Below are 12,931 nucleotides of genomic sequence, written 5' to 3'. Positions count from 1 at the left end.
GGTCCCTAGGAAAGAGAAGTAAGAAAGTGAGTGGGAGAAATCCAGGGTCCTGCTCAACACGCGTTCAGCGCTGTGAGGGTCCTCACAGGTGATCCAGTTCAAACCTTCCTTTAAGGTCGAAGGAGCCGACACACTTACAGTGATTGGTCTAAGATCCCTGTAGAGCAATGCTAACTTTCAAGAGTGTATTTTCCACTAAACGAGACGTTGCCTTCCCATATAATAAATTCAGGTATTATGCTCAAGAGGCATGTTAACTACTTCCCAGACGAGGAGGCGGAGGGGCAGGAAACACCCCTCACCGAACCAGGGTGGCTTGGTCAGATTTCACCGTGGCAGTGCCTGACACCACATTCTGTTCCACAGCCACAGACAAAGGAGAGAAGTGGGTGTGTGCACTACAGATGGGAAGAGAACAATCCCTTCTCTCCTTTCCTGCTAGGACTTCTCCTGCATACAGGGCTCATTCTAATTTTTACCAAACTCTAAAGCAAGTTAGCATCAAAGAGTTTCTCTGAAAAAGCTTCTCCAACACCTGAAGTAGAGCATGCAAAATAAATACTTGTCATTGTCCTGCCCCTGCAACAGTTGGCTTAATTATGTTTGTAAGCAAAAGATAAACAGTTCAACATAAGTATGTATGCGGGAGGAGGCCTGAAGATCGAAGCGGGGAGAGGATGGTGGTCCTACACGGCTATTTAGAAATATTTGCAAACGTTTCTTTCTGAGCAGGTGGTTTGATTTCTCGCCCACCTGAATGTACGTGGCCACGTGCCTTGTGATGGCCAATGACATCAGGGAAGTGATGTCAATTCCACGCAGAGGTTTCCACCACACTTCCAATTCCTCTGTAATTGATCCTCAGTGTTCCACACAGTTGGGTTCCAGACTGAGGAAACTGTGGAACAGACCCACAGCCAACTCACAAGAGACCTCAGGTGCAAGCAAGGAAGAAACCCTCGCTCCCTGAATGCACCTGCATCTGGTGGTGTTTTTAACCAGAGCCTCCCTAGCCAACCTGGATGGAAATAGCAGGCTGAAAAGGAATTCTAAAAATGTAACAATGCAGCTATCTAAATTTTCTGAAGACCCTTGAGGACCCCCAGGTTAGAGCCATAAACTTCCTGGGGAAGAACATAGACTAGAACATGCAGGGCCACGAGGATGCAAACTGTTTAAGTTCAGATGTTTTTATAACTCTTCCTATTAGGAAACAGATCGTGAGAGTGTGACATCACACCCGACACATGAACTAACAGGCAGGACGGGTGTGAACAGGTAAGGAAATACACTTCAATTTGAAGCTTTCAATAATTATCTTAAAATCACTCTTGTTATCATACTCATATTTGAGAACAAATAGAAGTCTGTGAATATTGTTTGTCATAGCAAAGACTCTATTCCAAGAACAGAGCTGGAGTCAGAAAAAGCAGCAGGCAGCACCCAGCAAGGACCCGAGTGAGTGTTAGAAACTCTCTCCTCTCGCATTTATCTAGATTCCATGACGATCACCTGGTACATCAGGCCAAGGAAATGCACATCATGAAGAATGAAACAGCAAAGGCGTGTTATTTCTCCCACTCCCCAGAATATTCACCTAGAGCATGTGCTGGCCTTATCACTTCGGGAGCTCAGAATATTTTCATTCACAATCTTATTTTGCCTTTACCATCCCAGACAGAGAAAAAGACGCAGAGGTATTTTCACGTGACAAATTCAGAGATTTGTCCAAAAAAAGCTAGAACACACACCAGGGCAATTTTCTGCCTCATGCTGTTTCCATTTCTCACCTTCAACTGCCACAAATCTGCTATGATGTCAGTCACACTCAGTGTGAATTAAGAAATGGGAGGGACGCCACACCAACAGCCCGTGGGGATGCCACAGGCGATGAGAGGTCCTACTCCATTACCAGAACGTTTGGGGAGTACCTTAGTATTTCTGATGGGAAGAACCTTACAGGTGACCCAGTCCGGTCAGGCTCGATGGGGAAGGATGCATTTTGTTTGGGGCTTTCTGCTCTCTAGAAATGGCTGCATTTGGATTACAAGAGAAATTCAGAGAACTGTTCTTTTCCTTCCCAAGAGGTCATTCTCCTGGATAGTCCTCAGTCAAGACTGTTCATGGAACATTCTCTGCACCCCTCACTTGGTGACTGTGCCCTCTCCTCCCTTTCCCAGAAGGAAACTGCCATCATACCGTGGCATTAAAACACTAGAGGACACACCAGGCCAGGCTGGTGATGCAAGCTTACAGAAGCATGAGGTATGATGGGCTGGTCCTGACAGAACCGGCAGCCAGGAAAGCCAGGTTGTTCCCCAGACTGCCAACCAGCTCCAAGACCCCAGTGGGCAGCCCTTAGCCTCCTTTTCTGTGAGCAGAGACACTAAGTCACCCACTTACTATAAAGAGTCCTTTTAGCGGGGAGGGTATAGCTCAAGTGGTAAAGGGCATGCTTGGCACGCACGAGGGCCTGGGTTCAATCCCCAGTACCTCCTCTAAAAATAAATAAACCTAATTACCCCCCCCAACTCCATAAGAATAATTACAAAAAAAGAAAGAGCCCTTTCACCTCTGACCTTTTATGAGCCCCCTCACTTTAAAATCAAGAGAACTACATATTGTATGAGTCCATCCATACGAAATGTCCAGAATTGGGAAATCTATAGAAACAGAAAGTAGATTAGTGGCTGCTCAGGGCTGGGGTGTGGGGCAGCGATCATCACCACAGCCCATTGTAGAACATTTTCATCACCCTGAAAAGAAACTCTGTACCCATTTTCAGCAGATGCAGCTTTGCCGACACTGCACACTTTTTCAGGTAAGCAGATCTGAAATCTGTCAACCACCCTTGACTGGCTCTGCACTATCACAAAGCCACCCCTGGCTGTTTCTCTTTTTGGAATGCTGCCATTGATGGATACGTTTGTTTGTAGGGGAGGAGGTAATTAGATTTATTTATTACTATTTTTTCTGAGTAGAGGTACTGAGGATTGAACCCAGGACCTTGGGCATGCTAGGCAGGCACCCGACCACTGCGCTATCCCCTCCCTCAGATATGTCTTTGGAGTTCATGTCTTCCAGCTATACCTTTAACACTTTCAGTCTCTCTAAAGCCTTATCACATACTTGGCTGGTCACCGAGCAGCTACTGGAACCTTCAAAGCCACAGTTTGGTGGCTCTCATGTTAAAGACATGAATACTGGATTCATCGTGACCTGTGTGTGACCTCTCGCTAAATCCCGCAGAGCCAGTTTCCTCTGCAGTGTTGACGTGGATCCTCATTTCTTCCATGGATCATCCAGTGAAATCGTGTAGGGACCACGGTGCATGAAAAATACACATATTTGAACACTAGAATGACACAGTGTTGTGAGATGCTCACGTGGAGAGACCCCAGAGATCTGAGACCACTTAAGGAACTGGCATATTCCAGGCTCCTGTTTTATGCTTGTGCCTAAGTCGGATGCTCCACGTTGGAATATGTGCCGACAGTATTTCAATAACTATTTTTCTCATTTCATTTTTGCAGCTCTACCATGGTTAAGCTCTCCAAAATTAAACATAGGTACGGTGTGGCTGGCTTTAATGTATCTATTATTTCCCACAATCCTTTCCACAGAGAAAGTTTCAACAAAGCCTTCCTCCAAAACACAAAAGTAAATCGCTTGATGGACATCTGCTAGGGCCAGAGGTAAAGTTATCATCTGTTAATTACACCACAGTAATCTCTGAGAGGACTGTGATGCCCAAAGTCTGGTTTTTACCAGAAAATGAAATAACAGACAGAATGAAACTAGGTGGAACTAAAAAAAAGACATTATCGGTTGGCATCAAATGTGCTACCAGCAATGATTTTAAAAATGGGTGTTTCGTAATTATTGCTCTGCACCCTTAACAAATGGAGGTGGTAACTTTGTCTTTATGTTTTGTGATTTAGAACACACCATGTACTAACAGAAATCAAAACGGATGAACCATGATTATAAGCTAATCATGTGATTTCCCACCCTGAGAACATTTCCCTGAGGGGGAAAAAAATCACTGCATTCTAATAAAGCTAAAAATCCTTGACAATGAGAGCTAGGACCACAGGCTTCAAACCCCCAATGACTATATGGTGATTAACTTCTCTAATTCAATTCAAAAGCTCCAGCTATGTTCATTTAGGTCATAGATTTTATATAGTGCTTAACTTTTGGCTCTTTTAAAACTGGAGATGTAAACTAAAACAACTCTCAAATCTCATAGTTTTCCCAGCAATCTCTGAGGACTTTCTCTCCTTCTTAGTGTTATGTTTTACTAATGAAAAGCAAACATCTAGAACAGGGGGTCAACGATCTGCCATCGGGGGGTCAAATCCAGACTGCCACCTATCTTTGTAAATAAAGTTTTATTGGAGCACAGCCATACTTATGAGTTTCTATCGCGTCCCTTTGGCCACTTTCCTGCAAAGGCAGGGTTGTATGCATGTGACACAGACCACATGTCCTCAAAGCTGGAAATATTTCTTCTCTGGCCCTTTACAAAAACTGATCCCTGATCTAGAATTCATTTCTACCACTTAACAGTTTTTCTCATTTGGAATGTCATCCACCATTTATCAAACCTCTGAAATCCTGAAATAGAAGCCTGCTTTATTTATTTAAACTGTTTCAATATTTCCCTTTCCAAAGATTAATTTAAAAATTTTATTTGTTCATTTATTGTTTTTGTTTATTTGTTTTGGGGGGAAGTAATTAGGCTTATTTATTTATTTTAATGGAGGAACTGGGGATTGAATCCAGGACCCTGTGCATGCTAGGCACACACTCTACCCCTGAGCTATACCCTCCCCACTTCCAAATGTTAATTTCTAAGGTCCCTGAGGCTTTGATTTTAATTAGCAAGTTCTCGAGGTGCCACCTTCTCCCCAACTCAGCCCAGACCTACAGTAAATGGAAACTACAAACCCAAGTGTCCCTATTCACCATTCAACAGAAACATATGGAAGTGGTCAAAAAGTACAAAATCCCAGCAATAGAAAATTCCTGTGATGTAACATACAGCACATGACTATAGTTAACAATACTGTATTGTACATTTGAAAGTTGCTGAGAGAGTATATCTTACCACAAGGGAAAAAAATTGTAACTGTGTGAGGGGATGGATGTTGACTAGACTCATTATGGTGATCATTTCACAGCACATACATATTTCAAATCACTACGCTGTACTCCTAAAACAAATGCAATGTTATATGTCATTTATATCTCAAAACTAGAAAAAAATGTTCTAAAAAAGGCGTAACAAATTTCAAGACGAGAAGTAGTCTATTCTGGAATGATCAAGCAGTATGGAAGAGAACCAGAAATAATATGTATTTTCAATGTCAAAAAATGACCTGGTCATATATCCAGAGAAAGCTTAATTCAAAAAGATACATGCACCCCAATGTTCATAGCAGAACTATTTACAACAGCCAAGACATGGAAACAATCTAAATGTCCAACCAGAGATGCCTGGGTAAAGAAGCTGTGGTATATATACATACAATGGAATACTATTCAGCTATAAAAACGAATGCCACTTGCAGCAACCTGGGTGGACCTGGAGATCATCATACTAAGTGAAGTAAGCCAGGAAGAGAAAAATACCTGTATGATACCACTTATATGTGGAATATAAAGAGATGACACAAACGAACTTATTTACAAAACAGTAACAAGACTCACAGACATAGAAAACCACCTTGTGGTTACTGAGGGGAAAGGGGGTGGGAAGGGATAAACTGGGAGTTTGAGATTTGCAGATACTATTATATTTAATATAGATGAACAGTTTCTACTGTACAGCACAGAGAACTATGTTCGATATGTTGTAGTAACTTATAATGAAAAAGAACATGAAAAGGAATATACGTATATGTATGACTGGAACATTATGCTGTACACCAGTAATTGGCGCATTGTAAACTGACTATACTTCAATAAAAAAGAAAAATTTAAAAAATTACTCAAGTGATTAACAAATAGTCAAGAATTTTAGCTTAGCTAAATATTTAAACTTTTAAAAAATGTAATGAGCACCTGCTATGTGAAAACATACACAATCGGGAGGATGGACAAGAAAAGGTGGCGGAAACAAAGGTGAATAAAATCCACATCCTTCGCTCTCAGGTGAGACACACCTGAACAGACACTGCAGAGTAGCAGGTAATAAAGGCAAAATGAAAGCCAAACACCCCTGAAATGTTCCAGGGTCCTTAGTCGACATCTAGGGGATGAGACTGAAGGCATGTGAGCAAGTTCTGCAGCCTGAGAATAGGGGAAGAGACTGTCCAGGCTGCTGGTGTGGGCAAAGACCCAGAGCTCTGGGCAGCAAACACCAGGGTTTAAACAATAGGCAGGAAGAATGGTGACCCACTCCAAGTGGATTAGCACCTGCAGTAGCCTGGCACCAAGCCCTGTGTCCACTGAAGGCAAGGTGGCCGGTCACACAGACCAAGCCCTCCTCTCCAAGTGGAAGAAAATAGGAGAAAAGGCTGGGCCATTCTTCACCTGCCACTGTGAGCAGTACCCAATTTGCCAATTTCCAATCTTTTATCTGGATACCTGTTTAACTTCAAATTACCAGCACAAAACTAAAACATGACATTATTGGCTCAGCAATTTCCACTCCTTGCTATGTTAAGAGTTGAAAACAAACGTCCACACAAAAACGTGAACACGAATGTCCATAGGAATATTCATAACAGCCAAAAGTGGGGAAAAAAATCCAAAAACACCCATCAATAGATGGAAAATGAAAACGTGGTACATTCATACAATGGATTATTATTCAGCCATAAGAAGGAATGAAAAAAGCCACAACCAAGACTCCCCATGCTGATTTTATTCATAGAAATGTCTGGAACTAGGCAGAGCTATAGAAACAGAAAGTACATTAGCGACTGCTAGGGTGGTAGTGGGAAAGGGGAATGACTGCCTAACAGACATGGGATTTCTTTTTGGGTGATGAGTATGTTCTGGAATTAGTGGTGACAGCTGCACAACTCTGTGAATAAACAAACAATAAAGTATTAAATTATACACTTTTGAAAAGTGAAAATGGGGGAGGGCACAGCTCAGTGGTGGAGTGTTCAAAACTCAGTACCTCCATTAAAAGTAAATCTAAGAAAACCTAATTACTACCCCCCAAAATAAATAAAAATAAAAAAAAGTAAATAAATAAGCCAAATTACCCCCCTCCCCAAATAAAAGTGAGTGAATTTTATGCCGTATGTCAATGAAGTTACTAAACAGCAAAGCTTGGGCTTGAAGGACAGGAAATATAGCCCTGTAAGCCTTTTTCTCCTTTATCGCTAAATCATAATCGTGAGAGATTGCAGTCTAGGATTGGAGGCTCTTCTTCCAGGGTCTGGATTGGTTTTCAGCCAACACACAGGCCACCGGTCAGTCCGACTGACCACACCCACAACAAAACCCTCGCCGCGCGACATGAGGGGCGATGTCAGGACGACTCCGCCGAGGAGCCCGGGGCAGTTACCAGGCAACAGCGGCTACCGCCCCCCACCTCACCAATCAGGCACGTCCGCACGCAGCGCGCTAGCCACACGTACGCCAGCCGGAGCGTGACCTCACGCACACCGGGCCCTAGAGAGCCTAGGGCCGACAACACCCGCCCCCACTGCCTCGCTCAGCCAATCGGAAGGGAGAGGGGTGCGCGTTCCGTGGTGAGGCCGTTGCCCCCGCGCGAGGGCTTCCCCGCCCCACCCCCACTCCGCGGGCCCCGCCCGCGCGGAACCGGTTCGGGGACCCGCCGGGCCGGCGGGGAAGGGGGCGCCTGCTGCTGCGCGCCGAGGCCGGTGGCCTCCCCAGGCCTCCCCTCCGCCAGGCCCGCGGGACGAGAAAGTTCCAAGCAAAGCACCCGTTCTTAATGGCGGCTGCGGTGGGGGCGGGGTACGCACCTGAGGTCCCCGCCGGCGGGCAGCGCCCGGCCAGCCGCGGGGTCGGAGGGCTGGGCCACTCGGGAGTGGCCGGGGGCAGAGGGCGGCGACCGCGAAGAGGCGAGGGCGCGGCGTGTGGGCTGCGGCCGAAGCCCTGCTCTCCACTATCTCCTTTTTCTCTTTCTTTCTTTTCCTTTTTCTTTTTTTTTTTTGGCTTCCTGGAAGGCAGCCTCGACTCGTGTGTCCGCAGCGCCCCAAGTGGGAGTTGCCGTTTCCGGTGCTGTGGAATCCAGTTCAGCTGCACACTGAGTTTGTTGGAAGGCCCTCAGTCCCGTTCTGCTCTTGGCCAGACCTGCTCGTCCATCTCCAGCCTTTGATGAGTGGCTGCATGTGTCTGGTCTCACCCCTTCGGTACCGCCCCCAAAAGTGGATGAACTTTCTTCCTGTTTTTAATATGATGCTTTCGCATGATTGCAATTTGTAGCTTTAAAGCAGTAAGTTCCCAATTCCAGTGGCCAGTGAATCTGCCTTAAAGCCGTCGAGTTATGTAATAGCGTGTCCTGACCTTTTGATTGGGGTCGGTGACATCACCAACCGGTCACGAGCTGTCCATCAGATAATGGTGGCTCTTTAGCAAATAGTCAGATATTACCATAGCGCTGTTTAATCCAAGTTAAGTTACATGTTTATTTTAAACATGCCAAAAGGAGTCTAGGATAACATATTTACCCATTGCTCAGATTGAATATAGTGTGCCTAATTTGTTATTTTAGAGAAATATTACAATTGAAGGCACTCTTTTTTGAAGCCACCTTTCTCATTCCTTCCTTTTTATTGTTCTAAAGCTAATAGGTTCTACATTTTCTTTTGGAAAAAGACAAGTGTCCCCAAATTTGCTGACACTTTTTTTTCTGTAAGTGGCTAACAAAGATATGCTTCCTAACAAATGCTGTTTAAAAAAAGCCTCCTTTCAAGGTAAAGGTAACAGCAGTCAGTTGAGATGGTGCCTGCTTTTTTGATACCATTTTTAGAAGAGATGTTTGAAAATATGTTACCGTTGATTCTTCTTCAAAAGAGTTATGTTCCATAAAGTCTTAGCAAACACTGAATAAGCAAACCAGAGCTCTGCTCTAGGGGAAATACAAGGTTAGGTTTCTGCCAGCCTCTGGTGGCGACATTTTTGTGACCCTGTCAATGCATATCCTTGTCTTTTGGGTGTGTCAAAGACACTGTATTTAATGTGTATTTTCGAGTTATTAGTTGAACTCATGGCCAACAGTGTTGTAACTCATGTCTGAAGGAAGCTTAGTTAACACAATTATTTTGCACGTAAGGCACGTCACAGCCTTTTTGCACTTAGAAACACTAGGCAGCATTTCAGCAGTACCTTTGAGGACCATTTTAAATAGCAAAAGCACTAGCAAAAAGCACATAATGTGAAAAAAAGTGTAGCATTGAATAGACCAGGAAAAGGACACGTGTTTACAGAGTGAGAGCTGAAACAAGAGTATCACTTTGTTCTATCTACCTCAACCAGGAACGCGCACCCAGCACCAGGCGAAACAACTGTTTCTGGGCACTGCTGTGTCTGCAAATGAGCGGGGAAAGCAGGGTGAGTGTTGCTTTTAAATTTGCCTATACATTTTAATGAGTAGATGAAGTCACAAATATGAAATCAGTGAATAACAAGGATAGACTCTATTTTGTTGCCTAAAAGAATAGGAGTGTAAGACTTTCATACTTGAAAACCTAATCTGGAAACAATTTTCTAATCTGCTTTAAAATCTTCTATATGGAATTTCAGTGTTTTGAACTGTTTGTTCAAAATGTCAAAATACGCCTCTTCTGATTAATAAGATTTGTGTGTATGTACTATCTCTGATTTCTCTCTTTCTTGAACCCATTCCAGTTAACCCCATAACTCCACTAAAACTATTTTCCAAGGTCACAAATGGCCACCACATTGCTAGAGTCGTTTTCTAGTTGGTGAACCACTTGATCTGCCAGCATTTGAAAACCAATCACTACATCCTCTTTGAAACACCTCTGGGCTTCTAAGACCACACTGGGCTTCCATTGTGCCTACATTTCTGACTACTTCTCTTAATCTTTGCAGGTCCTTCTCCCCCCCACCCCCCCACCCCAACTTTTACATAATGTGGTAACTTAGGGTTTGGTCTTGGATCTCTTTCCTTTCTACTCTCATTCTTTAGAAACCTCATCTAGTGTCAGGGCCTTAAATACTATTGACATGGTTATGTCTCTAATGTCTCCAGCCCATATGATTCCCCTCAGTCCCAACCTGTATAACCAGCTGCCTGCTTTGAAATCTTTGAAATCTCCTGGGGGATGAGTAGGCATCTCAAGCAGAACCTGTCCCACCCTCTTCCCAGTTCCTCCTACAGTCTTCTGCTTCTCAGTGATACTCCATTCTTCCAGTTACTCAGGCCCCAAACCTTCTTCCATACCCGACAAGAGTCCTTCTGACAACCCAGTCAGCCACTTTCTGACCACCACTACCACCACACTAGTCCTGGCCAACATCCTCTCTTGCAGTAGACTCCTAATTTGTCTCCCTGATTCTGCCCTTAACCCGCTTAAGACTATTCTTATCACCGCAACCAGAAGAATTCTGTAATTTGTAACTCATTTCACTCCTCTGCTCAAAACTGTCCAGTAACTCTCCATCTTAGAGTAAGTGTAAATGTCCTGACTTACGCTTCTAGCCAAGATGAAGTAACAAAGATTGAATTTATCCTCTTGCCTAAAATGACTAAAAAAATAAACAAAGAAAACAAACAAGATACATGATAATGAGGAAAAGTTTGAGGAAGTTTTTGGCACTAAATTTGTCAATTTAAGAGAAATGGATAGGGAAAGGGCAGAACATGTGAGTGGTAGAGCACATGCTTAGCATGCATGAGGTCCTGGGTTCAATCCCCAATATCTCCTCTAATAATAAATAAATAAGGAAACCTAATTACCTCCCCCCACCAAAAAAAGAATGAATGAATACATAAATAAATAAAATATTAACGAAATTGAAATTTAGTTAAAAGTCTTCCCATAAAGATTCCAGGCCCAGATGGCTTCACTGGTAATTTCTACCAAACATTTAAGGTAAAAATAAATCTACTCAAACTCTTCCCAAAAATTGAAGAGAAGGAAATACATTCTAACTCATTCTATGAGGACAGCATTGCCATGATACCAAAACCAGACAAAGACATTACAAGAAAAGAAGGGCACAGGCCAATATACTCATGAAGTTAGATGTAAACATTCTTAGTCAACTGTTTTTTCAAGATAAAAGGAATATATGTGAATACAATTACCCTTAACAGCTTTATTTGTAATATTTGAATGCAGGAAAAAAGCCAAATGTCAATCAACAGGTGAATCAATAAACAAATTGTACATACATATAATGGAATAGTACCCAGCCGTAAAAAAAAAGAATGAATTACGGGTGCCTGGAATCTCCAAAGATCATCATACTTAGTCAGTGAAGCCATACATAAAAGCCCATATTTTATGATTGTTAATATATATATAATTCTAGAAAGTGCAAACCATTTCATAATGGCAGAAAACACATCAATTTCCTAGCACCAGGTTGGAGAAAGGGATTGACTAAAAGGACATGAGGATGCTTTTGTGGGGAAGGAATTATGCTGTATCTCAGTTGTAGTGGTGCTCACACAAGTGAATACATTTTTCAGAATTCATCAAACTATATAGTTTAAACGAATGTGGTTTATTGTACATAAATTATATACCCATATTGATAAAAAAGCCAGCCCTTCACATTTCAGTTGTGAAAAATAATTTAAAATTATTTTATGCATATATAGTCACATTATTTTTGCTAAAATTATCTTAACTAACTGCTGTTTTTACTAGCAACTACTATTTTTATTTATTTATTTATTTATTTTGCAACTACTATTTTAATGAGAGCAGGGTTTAGAAAACAAAGTAAGACATTTGTTTAAAAATTATTCTTTATTTAATATTTATCTCATTATTTAAATAATTTCTTTGTAAAATTTCATAAAGTACATATTAGTATGATAATATGTATAAATAATTTGTATTTTTTCATGCTCACAAATTTTACCCATAGGAATACATAATCAAAATAATTTGGAGACTACTGCCCTAAAAAGTTGGAAGATCCTTTTCTCAGAAAGCTGAAAGGAATTTATCCACAAGCAGAGAGCTGAATTCATCAAGCAGATGACTGAAACCAGTGGTAATGTTAGAGTACGCCACGTGTGTGTGACTCAGGGTTGTAAAATGTCATTTCTCCTAGTTAATTTCTCTCAGCTCATGAATTTAATGCAATTCCAATAAAATATCCCAGTGGGATTTTTTTAATGCAACTTGGCAAGATGATTTTAAAATTTATTTAAAAGTAAATGTTATGAATAGCAAAGGCAATTTTGTAAAAGAACAAAGAAGAGTAGATTTGATTGAGTAAAAATCAGAGCATATTATAAAGTTGTAGCAGGTGAAACCTTGTCCTGTTAGTTCAAGAATAAATCAGTAGAAATAACAGCTTTCAGAAAATTGACCAATGTATTTGCAAATTTATCATATGTTATAAATGGCATTTCAAATCTTCAGATAGAGAATGTTAATGCCCAGTAATTTTGGGACAATAAGATATCTGTTTGAAAAAATATTGAGAAATATACAGTCTGGCCTCATGCTGCTCATAAAAATCAACTCCAAATCTACATAGAAAAAATAAAAGTATTAGATTAAGTGTTTTACAAATATTATAGAATATCCTTGTTATCTTGGGTAAGTTTTCCTAAACAAGACACGGAAAACAAAACTCTAAATGATAAAGTTAATAAAACTGACTACATCAAAATAAAATTTTGTAGGAAAAGAGACACCATAAATTAAGAAAAAAGACAGGATAAAATATTTCAACACATGAGAGTTTCTATGCAGAATATATCAATTATTTTATAAATTAATGAGACAAACAA

The 12,931-nt window shown here is 41.5% G+C and overlaps 1 long non-coding RNA gene across 1 annotated transcript; it reads left to right on the top strand.

The window, feature by feature from the left end:
* The first annotated feature begins 7,721 nt into the window (after window positions 1–7,721).
* Window positions 7,722–12,313, top strand: LOC106729136. Its single transcript, XR_004312516.1, has 4 exons — window positions 7,722–7,941; window positions 8,158–8,339; window positions 9,466–9,540; window positions 12,055–12,313. It is a non-coding gene; the product is annotated as an uncharacterized LOC106729136 (long non-coding RNA).
* Window positions 12,314–12,931: the final 618 nt, after the last annotated feature.

Source organism: Camelus ferus, chromosome 18, assembly GCF_009834535.1.
Source record: "Camelus ferus isolate YT-003-E chromosome 18, BCGSAC_Cfer_1.0, whole genome shotgun sequence".
NCBI classification, from domain to species: Eukaryota; Metazoa; Chordata; class Mammalia; order Artiodactyla; family Camelidae; genus Camelus; species Camelus ferus.
Note: the sequence above shows the minus strand (reverse complement) of the source record. Positions and strands in the feature narration are given on the sequence as shown.